Below are 13852 nucleotides of genomic sequence, written 5' to 3'. Positions count from 1 at the left end.
CTAGACATGTACACCTTACAATCATTCCATACACTAAATATAGTAGACATATTGCATACAGTATAAGAAAAACAGACCAAAACACAAAAACTTATCTATAATCACTGAACCATGAAAATGAGGTCAAGGTCACATGACACCTACCAGTTGGACATATACACCTTACAGTACTTTCATATACCGAATATACTTGACCTATTGCTTATAGTATCTGAGATATAGACTTGACCACCAAAACTTAACCTTGTTCACTGATCCATGAAATGAGGTCGAGGTCAAGTGAAAACTGTCTGACGGACGGTGCAAGGTACGCAAATACAAAATATAGTTATCATGTTACTCATAATAAGAGAGAAATTATCATTACAAAAAATCTTAACTTTTTTTTCAAGTAGTCACTGAACCATGAAAATGAGGTAAAGGACAATGGACATGTGACAGACGGAAACTTCGTAACATGAGGCATCTATATACAAAGTTTGAAGCAGCCAAGTCTTCCACCTTCTAAAATATAAAGCTTTTTTTAAAAAGTTAGCTAACGCCCTCTATGTCGAGCTTTCTGCGACAAAAGTCGCAGGCTCGACAAAAATCCAACTGATTGTCTAAAAAGATAAGTCCTTCCTTAAATATAATCAAAGAGACAGTTTTTTATCACTGGATTGTGCTTTTATGTCTTGTGTTAAAATATGCTAGTTTTCGAGTCAAAAGATATTATTAGAATAAGATATTAGAGAAAAAGATTGAACAGAAACCATAAGAATAAGTAAAACGTTAAACGCCGAATTGTCGTCCAATTAAAACACTCGTTACATTGTTCTTTTGTATATTTAGAATCCGAGATAAACATGATAAACCTAGATTTTCTCGAGAAATAAGATAATTCATTATCTGAAATTGAGAAAATTAATTATCTGGAGATAAATTAGGATTATCTGGAAATCGATCAGAAAAACCTAGATTTTCTTAATATTTTGAGATAAACCGGGATTTTCTCCAGATAATGAATTTTCTGTATTTTCTGAGATAAACAAGGATTTTCTCGAATTTGAATTAAGCTGAGATAATCTTAGTTTATCTGAGATAATCCTATTTTATCTGAGATAATCTAAGATTAATTAATAAAAGTGGTTCAGGCGTGCCATACATATTTAAAAATGTTGCTTAAATGAACCTAATTATATAAATTAAGGCTAGACCTTTAACTGGGATAAAAAAAGCAAATACAAAATTATTTGTCAAAGTTTCAATTTCACAAATAAAATCATAACTATTGTTTAATGAGAACTGGATCGCGATTGGCGTGAACAAATATCTGCATATTTGTTTGAATTGTTTTACATTTGTCATTTTATAGCTGACTATGTGGTATGGGTTTTGCTCAATGTTGAAGGCCGTACGGTGACCTATACTTGCTAGCTTCTACGTCATTAAGTCTCTTGTGGAGAGTTGTCTCATTGGCAATCATACATGTACCACATCTTCTTATTTTTATATTTATCAAATATTTGGGGGAAAAAAGAGAGAGAGAAAAAAAGAAACTTTTAATAAAATATTCTAAATATAAATCTTACAAGCGGTGATCAAAGACATCATTTGTTGAAGTAGAAAAAGGAGAAATAGAATAATTGTATTAAAATTTTTAGAATAAGGTATACAATGAGAGAGTTTTTTCATAGATACATATTTCAAAGTCGTGTTATCAGACAGCCCAACGACACAAATAACCAAAAGACAGTTGGACAGACAGACGTCCATTTTTAACATTTTGATTTCGTGATGAAAGAAAATATATAAATCATTTGTTTTTGTCCATAATAAAACTTGATAAAGCAAAGTATAACATATTGTCATTTCTGAAATACGGATTATAAAAATAAAGCATTGCACCATACCGATCCATTTTGCGTCTTGTGAAACATCTTCATAGCAATTATCATTCGTAATGTTAGAAAATTTTGGATAGATAATGTGTTTTTGTTCAGAGTAATTTTTGATAAAACAAAGTGTATATTGACATATATTTATAGCTTTCGTCAATATAATGATATATATTCAAAGACGAGAAATTACTGCCATGCCGATTTTTTTTTCCTCATATGAAACAATGTTGTCATTTTTGAAATATGGATCATCCAAATTCCTATTTCTAGCATGAATACCACGACATGTTCTCAAAGAAATATACCGGTAGTTACTGCTAGAATACCTTACTGCGAACCAGTTCCTTTTTGCGTCTAGTGAAACATTTTAATTGTAGCATATCAATTTGAAAAAATAGTTTGATTGCATCATTTACCAGAAATTAAAATTTATATTATCATACAAATATAAAACTGCTTGTTTAACGTCCAGTGACAAATATTTCAGTCATATGCAGAACGAATCCTCTGTCCAAATGACACAATTATGACGTATTTTTCGCTAACAAATAGCTAGTTAATTGGTATATGTGCGTACCTTGCAAGGTCCTTATGCCCGTCTGACAGTTTTCAATTGACCTCGAGCTCATTTCATGGATCAGTGAAAATGCAAGTGTGTTAATTATTAAATAAAGCATGTAATTACTATTTTTCACTTTTTTATGCATAATATATATAAATAACCCGAACAATTCAAACCATCTTTTTCATCGATATCTTTTGTTAATCACAACAAGATGTGTTATTTGCTAGATATTTATGATACATACAATTAAAAGTGAACAGACAACACCGTGCTGTAATCAATACTTGTGGGAAAGTCAAATGACCAACGCTTAGTGAAAATGAAATAACAAACAATCATCAATTCTGAAATTATCTTGAACACAAAAATTCACAGCTGCAGACTCCTTCATATGTCAATTATTTTCGTTCAATCTCGGCTCCCATGTCGTGCTACGGTTGGCACGGCATCAAATCGGGTATCTGCTATTAAAATTTCTCTTGTGCAAATACGTATTTATAGCAAACGATAGTGTGTGTACTCGATTATGCTTTCAAGTAACTGTTGCACGGATGGTTTATAAGCAGATTTAGTAGACATTACTTTATATTATATCTGATTTTGCATGCTATAAATATTATGAAAAAAGTATAACATGAATAGGTTGGAATTTTATGGGTAGGATTTTAGAAAACATGACAAAATAAGATCAATTTCAACATACACAAGCTAGTAATCTCGTTTTTAAGGTATTAATGCCTCGCACACCAGGATCAAGCTAGCAGCCACTACGCTTGCAGCCAGTTTTCAGATATGACTATAAATCCAAAAGTTGCATCAGATTCAAACTTAGTTAACTTGAAACCGTTTTTATTAATATATGACTACTAAATTATCTGTTTTAAGATACAATTAAGCAGTCAAAAACACTCGGATTAAATGAATTTCAAAATTTCAGTTCGTGTTCATTAATTTAACGACAATTCATTTAATAGTGTCTTTGACTGCTTCATTTTATATAAAAAAACACACAATATTTAGGGGTTACTGGTATATTAATAAAAAAAAAATTAAGTTAGAATGAATCTTATGCCATTTTTTTCATGGTTTATAGACATATCTGAAAAATGGCTGCTAGCGGAGTGGCTTGTCGTTCATACGTACATTTAATTCGAATTTGAACGATCTTGGTCGAGCGGGTATTACTATATAAATAACACATAGCTGGGAGGGTGATAGAGCAGATTGTTACCCCGAGAAAACATTGTCAACTGAGGCGAAGCCAATGTTGACAATGTCTTTTCTCGGGGTAACAATCATATCTATCACCCTCTCAGATATGTGTAATTTAATTTATTATACTGAATGTTCTGTTATTACTGTCGATTAAATTTCAAATTCAAAGTAATAAACTACGACGTCTTGTACATAACAACCATCCGTATTTAATAAAGCGCACACTTGATCAAGCGTCTCCGTGAAGGGTAATAGAGTATTTACCATAGAATAGAGTAAATTGTCTCCCTCGTATTAACCAAACAAATCTGGCATTTTGACATGAAGTATAATAAAGTAAATTAACACCCTCGTACATGTATAAGCCAATCAAAATATTGCATTTTTACGTGAAGTATAATAAATCGTATCACATTCCAAGTGTGCAAGCTTAAATAAAGAAGTAAAGATGAGCGCAATCAGTATCAAATCTTTGCATTCTTCACTGCAATTCAATACCTTAATAGTTCTTATATTTTTTCTGTGTTTTCACAGAAATCGTCTTACACATGTATGAGAAATTTTACACATAATGAAAATACGAAGAAAGGATCAAATTATAAGATACGCTAATAAGGTATCTATTATAGAACACGAGTGTTAGTGCAATTTAGTATAAGCTGGTGACGATGGATTGCTGCTTAAAGTCCAGCGGCAAAGTTGATTTTTATTAAGGACGGGAACATATGTTAATGTGATATGCATAATTAACCCTGCTTTGTACTAGACCGATTTGCCGGGATGGATTTACAACTTGCTCGTTCACAAGGCAACAGTCCGTAGGAAGACATCAGATGCGGATCCAGGAATTATTAGGCAATGTTTGGAGTGGAACATGTAAAACATTTTCATTAACCATAAAAGTAGCTCCATAAGGAGGATTCGGGTAAAATCCGCCGCTTCACATGTCACCCTAGTCGGACACCTTATTCTAATTCCGAGCCGACCAGTCTTTTCTCTTACTCCTTAATGCTGCGTGCTCAGCGTAGTCGCAGCAAATGTCACTTTTAAAGTTTTTGTTTTGACCAAGCCGGGTTTCGATCCCATGACCTCCTGCACTCAATGCAAACATGCAACCACGACACCACTGAAAGTTGTTCTTGTTATTTTTATGCCCCATCTACGATAGTAGAGGGACATTATGTTTCCTGGTCTGTGCGTCCGTTCGTCCGTTCGTCCGTCCGTCTGTCCCGCTTCAGGTTAACGTTGTTGGTCAAGGTGGTTTTTGATGAAGTTGAAGTCCAATCAAATTGAAACTTCGTACACATGTTGCCTATGATTTGATCTTTCTAATTTAAATGCCAAATTAGATTTTTGACCCCAATTTCACGGTCCACTATATATAGAAAATGATAGTACAATGGGGCATCCGTGTACTATGGATACATTCTTGTTAAATATAATTCATTGTTTCTAGATATTGCTTTTTTCATCGGCAACAGACTTATAAAGATTTATTATCAAATTCTATGCCCCCGCCGTAGCGGAGGAGGCAATAAGTTTTTTATCCTTGTCTGTCTGAACTTCCTTAAGAACGTCCCAAAATTGGTTTCCGTTGTCTAACATTAATTTCCCTCAACCAGATGTTATGAAACTTATACACAATGCTTATTACCGCAAAACATAGACCAGGGTTGAATTTTGGTGGCGTCATTTTAACCGTTCTAGAGTTATGCCCCTTTACAAATGGAAAAATTGCTAATTGTTTTGTTTCTGTTCTCTAACTTTAGTTTGCCTCAACCAAACTTTATGGAACTTATACACAATGTTTATTACCACAAAACACAGACCAAGTTTAAATATTGGTGGCGTCTCTTCTGCCGTTCTAGATTTATGCCCCTTTACAAATGGAAAAAATGCTTAATTTTTTGTTTCCGTTCTCTAACTTTAGTTTTCCACAACCAAATGTTATGAAACTTATACACAATGCTTATTACTACAAAACACAGAGCAAGTTTGAACTTTGGTGGCGTCATTTTTTACCGTTCTAGAGTTATGCCCCTTTACAAATGGAAAATAAATGCTGGATTTTTTGTTTCGGTAGTCTAACTTAAGTTTGCCTCAACTAAATGTTATGAAACGTATACAAAATGCCAATTACCACAAAACTCAGAGCAAGTACAAATTTGAGTAGCATCACTTTTACAGTTCTTGAGTTGTGTCCCTTTCTAACATTATATGCAAGCGGGGGCAGCATCTGTGTCCATTCCCATTTATTTAGTTTATTTTTTGAGAATGCATTTCTTAAAGGTTTGATTTTTAGCGGAAAAAAACAAATTCGGTGACCTTATTTAATTTTTACTGTAACGTCACCACAACTTCTATACTCTATAACGCTATTATACCATACAGTGTCGTACAAAATTGTGAGCGTGAACTATTCCTAACTATTGCCAATTCTCAAGCGTAATCAATAGATGAGGAAATAGACTTACTAGTTTTTAAGGACATTTCTGCTGCCAATACAAAAACGCACATTGGCAAATATGTAAATATACTGCAAGTGAAAGAAAGTTACTGTATAGACTATAACTCCATCTTTTCTAAATTAGACAGGGTATCACATCTATTTTCACAAATGTTTGTATTGTCCTAATTTTTATGAATCAAATATCGAGTTTGAAATTGTCCCGATTAACACAGTGTTGACAGAATGATTCTCATGATACATATTCTATAACTGAACTTATAGGTCGCGCAAACCTCCTCAAAATTTGTTGTATACTCAGATATCAGAATGTCTAAGGGGGAAGGATGAAAAATGTTGTCCTGCATTTTTTTTTAATTGTAATCTCTGTCCTGCCTTTTTTCTTTTTCTTTTTCCTTCTAACGTCCGGACGTTTTTTTCAAATTTCATCCCAGCCCCCGCTCCCCTAAAAATGAAATGGAAGCTTCCTTATAATATTAACGTGACGTCACACTGTCTGGTACATGTAGCAATCTATTGTATGAACGATTTATCTATTTACAGGAAAGAAAAAGATGACTTCTACTCAAGGCATGATACATTTACAGGAAAGGAAAAGAAGACTTCTACTCAAGGCATGATATATTTATAGAAAAGGAAAAGAAGACTTCTACTCAAGGCATGATATATTTACAGGAAAGGAAAAGAAGACTTCTACTCAAGGCATGATATATTTACAGGAAAGGAAAAGAAGACTTCAACTTAAGGCATGATCTATTACTTCTGTATAAAGACACCAAATAAAGGACAGAGCTTATTTTCTATTTAATCTGTATGGTTTGAATTATAATATTTGCTGTAAATGTTGAACAGTTGAAATTAAAACCACATTCTGCAAGATTATAAACTCACTTCAAATGTGTCAATTTTTTTCATGGTCTCCCATAGGGTGTAATTTTTTTCAAACGGACTGGGAAATTCACCAGATTAAATTGATTGATTGATTGATTTGTTAGTGTTTAACGCCACTTTCAACACTATTGTGCTATACCGTGGCGGTCATTTTTTATTGATGGAGGAAGCCGGATTGCCCGAAGAAAACCACGAACCTTCGATAGGAAAACTGACAATCGTGGGCCTAGTCAATTAGGATTGGAGTCGAGCGCACCTTGCACGAGCAGAATTCGAATTCATAATCTCAGCGATGACTGGCTAGTGATACAGTAGTTGGACTACTTGGAGGACTTGGCCACCGAGGCCCCGACAGATTAAAACATACGAGTCAATTTATAGCTATTCATAAATAAGGGGATCGGGTATGATTGTCAATGAGACAACTTTTCCTCAAAGATCATTTTAAGTGGTTTTTAACAATTAACGGCAACCTTACGGCCTTCAACATGAGAAAAACCATACTGTTTAGTCGCCTATTAAAGGCCCCTATATACATGATTACAGTTAAACAAGAGTTTGTGAGGAAATTAGCCCATTTCCTGTACTGTATCATCTCTATTTCTGATGTTCGTTGTTTAATTTATCAGTGTGAATGTTTCCCCAGCCAATGATTCCTTTCAATTGTGTTATCTTCTGCTGAAAATGTTTCACCACAGTGACTCTTTTCTATTCTTACAGTATCTGTTAGACGACATATTTCTCGCTGTTGTATACAACGGAATGTGCAATCATTGTGCAATGCATGAGTATTTTCTTCAAGCCTGTGAACTTATTTTGGTTATCATCTCTGGGAAAAATTCCCCAGTCTATAGATAACTATTTGGTTAGAATCTTTGTGAAGAAATTTCCCCAGTCTAAATATTTTTTTTGGTTATCAACTGTGTAAGGAAATTTCCCCATTCTATTGATTTCGGTATCGTTCCCACTCTTTTTTGGGAAATTTCCCCAGTCTATTGATTTATTTTTGGTTATAAAATTTTAGTGATTTCGTTTTCGTTATCATCTTTTTTAGGACATTTCCCCAGACTTTTCATTTCTTTTTGGTTATCAAGTTTGTAGGGAAATTCCCCCATTTTAGTAATTTCGTTTTCGTTAGCATCTTTTTGGGGAAAATTCCCCATTCTATTGACTTATTGTTGGTTTTTATCTATTAGGGGTGATTTCCCCATTCTATTGACTTCTTGTTGGTAATTATCTTTTTGGGGAAATTTCCCCATTCTATTGATTTCTTGTTGGTTATCATCTTTTTGGGGAGATTTCCCCATTCTATTGACTTCTTGTTGGTAATCATCTTTTTGGGGAAATTTCCCCATTCTATTGATTTCTTGTTGGTTATCATCTGTTTGGGGAGATTTCCCCATTCAATTGACTTCTTGTTGGTTATCGTCTTTTTGGGGAAATTTTCCCATTCTATTGATTTCTTGTTGGTTATCATCTTTTTGGGGAGATTTCCCCATTCTATTGACTTCTTGTTGGTTATCGTCTTTTTTGGGGACATTTTACCATTCTATTGATTTCTTTTTAGTTTTCATCATTTTTGGGGAGATTTTATCATTCTATTGATTTCTTTTTCGTTAACATCGTTTTAGGGAAATTTTCCCATTCTATTGATTTGTTGTTGGTCATCATCTTTTTGGGGAAATTTCCCAAATTATTGATATCTGATTGGTTATCAACTTTATGGGGAAATTTCCCCAATACTTGTTAACAAATAATTTCTACATTTCTTGTATACGTAAAGTAAAACGTGTTTATTTCTTGAGATTGTTCTCTAATTTTTGTTGTGTAGTGTTATTTGATACCATCATCAAATATATTTGTTACAATCATGCCAGTTAAATGTTTGTTGGAATATTTTGTTCACACAAATAGAAAACATTGAAAAAAGAGAATAAAATAGAAATTCTCTTTTTCAAATAGATTGCGTTTTAATAAGTAGCGATACAATACCAAACCAAGCAAGTACTGCAAAATAAACGTTCAGACAATGTCCTTGACAACATTTTTTTCAGAATTATATTACAATATAAAACTTCAATAAAAAGCTGCTTTCACATAAATAAAACCAACTAGATGAGCAAGAAATATAAGCAAATGTATGGGTAAGAGATTAAATCAAGCATGCATTTTGTAATAAATACTTAACTGCCCATTGGCAAGCAGGTAAGTTAAGTTAAATAAGCATGATATCCTACTGCTATGACCCATTCATATCTTGTGCATAAAAATAAGTTTTTATAAAAGGGCCTACTTTATGGAGAATTTTTTATTACAAAAAACATTCTAATGTCTCTAACTACCTGCCCAAGCAGGTAATTGTATCAGAAATGCTCCCAAAAAATATCTATTGAGGTTCCCTTTAAAGCATTTAACCAGCGCAAGCAGATACTACCAAAACTATTATTTTAAATGACATCTAAGGTGTTTTTGATAGAGATTTGATTTCCAACGTCTTGTTGGAGTATACTATGACTCAGACTAGCATCTCTCAGCTGTGCAAATTTTTAAAAGCTATGTCCCTTATATTTTGATCTGTCGTCTATATGTAACTTTTTTTATCAAATATGTTCTATATACAATGTACATCTAAAGATTAAATACACTGACCAAATACATGTTCTATATACAATGTATATCTAAACACTAAGTTCACTGACCAAATACATGTTCTATATACAATGTATATCTAAACATTAAATACACTGACCAGATACATGTTCTATATACAATGTATATCTAATGATTAAATACACTGACCAGATACATGTTCTATATACAATGTATATCTAAAGATTAAATACACTGACCAGATACATGTTCTATTATATACAATGTACATCTAAAGATTAAATTCACTGACCAGATACATGTTCTATATACAATGTATATCTAAAGATTTAATACACTGACCAAATACATGTTCTATATACAATGTATATCTAAACATTAAATACACTGACCAGATACATGTTCTATATACAATGTACATCTAAAGATTAAATACACTGACCAAATACATGTTCTATATACAATGTACATCTAAAGATTAAATACACTGACCAAATACATGTTCTATATATACAATGTACATCTAAACATTAAGTTCACTGACCAGATACATGTTCTATATACAATGTATATCTAAAGATTAAATACACTGACCAGATACATGTTCTATATACAATGTACATCTAAAGATTAAATTAACTGACCAGATACATGTTCTATATACAATGTATATCTAAAGATTAAATACACTGACCAAATACATGTTCTATATACAATGTACATCTAAAGATTAAATTCACTGACCAGATACATGTTCTATATACAATGTACATCTAAACATTAAATACACTGACCAGATACATGTTCTATATACAATGTACATCTAAACATTAAATACACTGACCAAATACATGTTCTATATACAATGTATATCTAAACATTAAATACACTGACCAGATACATGTTCTATATACAATGTATATCTAAACATTAAATACACTGACCAGATACATGTTCTATATACAATGTACATCTAAAGATTAAATTAACTGACCAGATACATGTTCTATATACAATGTATATCTAAAGATTAAATACACTGACCAAATACATGTTCTATATACAATGTATATCTAAACATTAAATACACTGACCAAATACATGTTCTATATACAATGTATATCTAAAGATTAAGTTCACTGACCAAATACATGTTCTATATACAATGTACATCTAAAGATTAAATTAACTGACCAGATACATGTTCTATATACAATGTATATCTAAAGATTAAATACACTGACCAAATACATGTTCTATATACAATGTATATCTAAAGATTAAATACACTGACCAAATACATGTTCTATATATACAATGTACATCTAAAGATTAAGTTCACTGACCAGATACATGTTCTATATACAATGTATATCTAAACATTAAATACACTGACCAGATACATGTTCTATATACAATGTACATCTAAAGATTAAATTAACTGACCAGATACATGTTCTATATACAATGTATATCTAAAGATTAAATACACTGACCAAATACATGTTCTATATATACAATGTACATCTAAAGATTAAATTCACTGACCAGATACATATTCTATATACAATGTATATCTAAAGATTAAATACACTGACCAAATACATGTTCTATATATACAATGTATATCTAAACATTAAATACACTGACCAGATACATGTTCTATATACAATGTACATCTAAAGATTAAATTAACTGACCAGATACATGTTCTATATACAATGTATATCTAAAGATTAAATACACTGACCAAATACATGTTCTATATATACAATGTACATCTAAAGATTAAATTCACTGACCAGATACATGTTCTATATACAATGTACATCTAAACATTAAATACACTGACCAGATACATGTTCTATATACAATGTACATCTAAACATTAAATACACTGACCAGATACATGTTCTATATACAATGTATATCTAAACATTAAATACACTGACCAGATACATGTTCTATATACAATGTATATCTAAAGATTAAATACACTGACCAAATACATGTTCTATATACAATGTACATCTAAAGATTAAATACACTGACCAAATACATGTTCTATATACAATATACATCTAAAGATTACATTCACTGACCAGATACATGTTCTATATACAATGTACATCTAAAGATTAAATACACTGACCAAATACATGTTCTATATACAATGTATATCTAAACATTAAATACACTGACCAGATACATGTTCTATATACAATGTACATCTAAAGATTAAATACACTGACCAAATACATGTTCTATATACAATGTATATCTAAAGATTAAATACACTGACCAAATACATGTTCTATACACAATGTACATCTAAACATTAAATTCACTGACTAAATACATGGTCTATAAGAAACATAAATTGACCAAATACATTGTTTATAAGCAACAGATATTTACTAAGATTGATGGTTTATCAACATCTATTGACCAAATGCATCATAATTATTGTCTATATGTAACATTTACTAACCAAATACAGTACAAGGTCTATTACCAACATCTATTGACGAAATACACATTTATAAGTCACATAAATTGAAAAATTTCATGATGTAATACTATTATATAAGATCTAATACAATATCTATAAGTTTTATCTATAGACCAAAGACACGGACGGTTTATTTTAAACGCATATATAAACATCAATTTCTATGACTAAATACACGGTTTATATTGAATGCTTATCTAAGCATCAAATTCTATGAACCAAATACATGTTCAATTTATGTATCATCTAATTAATAAATACATGGTATGATACCAACATCTATTGAACAAATACATGGTTATAAGAATTTGTTTTCAATATTTAACGAATATGAATATTTTAGAAATGGGTTGGCTGTCCTTTTTTATTGATAGGAAAAGATAAATCAATAGCTCAGCTTTAATTTATACAAAACAAATAATATTGAAAGCGTTTTATATTGCTTATTGTTGACAAGTTATTCATGCATCTGAAAATAATTCAAAAGTATAACATGTAAGCTTTATTGCATAGGACAATGAAGGAAAACAGAAAAAAAGTAACATTGATAAATTCCAATCCGTGAGTATCAAAGTTCTTACACAGACAAACTGTTCTTGTAAATATTGATTTATTTCGATATGAAAATATTTTGTAGAGCATTTTAATTTTTATTGAAATTTAAAGTGATAAAGGTTATTTTAAGATTTTAAATCGTAATCTTGGTCCTTCTAAATGATAAACTGAATAAAGTCAGATTAATGTGTAAACCTGACGTACTCACAAAATTTACATGTTAAACTTGACGTACTCACTCACATATTGTACATGTTAAACCTGACGTACTCACTCACAAAATGTACATGTTAAACTTGACGTACTCACTCAAAAAATGTACATGTTAAACTTGACGTACTCACTCACAAAATGTACATGTTAAACTTGACGTACTCATTCACAAAATGTACACGTTAAACCTGACGTACTCTCACAAAATGTACATATTAAACTTGAAGTACTCACTCACAAAATGTAAATGTTAAAACTGGCGTACTTACTCACAAAATGCACATGTTAAACCTGACGTACTCACTCACAAAATGTACATGTTAAACATGACGTACTCACTCACAAAATGTACATATTAGACTTGACGTACTAACTCACAAAATGTACATGTGAAACCTAACGTACTCATTCACAAAATGTACATGTTAACCTTGACGTACTCACTCACAAAATGTACATGTTAAACTTGGCCTAAACTCTCTAAAAAAACAGAATAAAGTCAGATTAATGTGTGAACTTGACGTACTCACTCAAAAAAATGTACATGTTAAACTTGACGTACTCACTCACAAAATGTACATGTTAAACTTGACGTACTCACTCACAAAATGTACACGTTAAACCTGACGTACTCTCACAAAATGTACATGTTAAACCTGAAGTTCTCACTCACAAAATGTACATGTTAAAACTGGCGTACTCACTCACAAAATGCACATGTTAAACCTGACGTACTCACTCGAAAAAAAATGTAAATGTTAGACTTGACGTACTGACTCACAAAATGTACATGTGAAACCTGACTAACTCACTCACAAAATGTACATGTTAACCTTGACGTACTCACTCACAAAATGTACATGTTAAACTTGGCCTAAACTCTCTAAAAAACAGAATAAAGTCAGATTAATGTGTAAACTTGACGTACTCACTCACAAAATGTA

The 13852-nt window shown here is 31.6% G+C and overlaps 1 protein-coding gene across 2 annotated transcripts in view; it reads left to right on the top strand.

The window, feature by feature from the left end:
• Positions 1 to 13852, top strand: part of LOC127709996 (uncharacterized) — a 64247-nt gene that overhangs the window by 38294 nt on the left and 12101 nt on the right. The window lies entirely within an intron of this gene.

The sequence above is a fragment of the Mytilus californianus genome, unplaced genomic scaffold, assembly GCF_021869535.1.
Source record: "Mytilus californianus isolate M0D057914Y unplaced genomic scaffold, xbMytCali1.0.p SCAF_7, whole genome shotgun sequence".
Classification (NCBI taxonomy): domain Eukaryota; kingdom Metazoa; phylum Mollusca; class Bivalvia; order Mytilida; family Mytilidae; genus Mytilus; species Mytilus californianus.
This window is presented reverse-complemented; position numbering and strand designations above follow the sequence as displayed.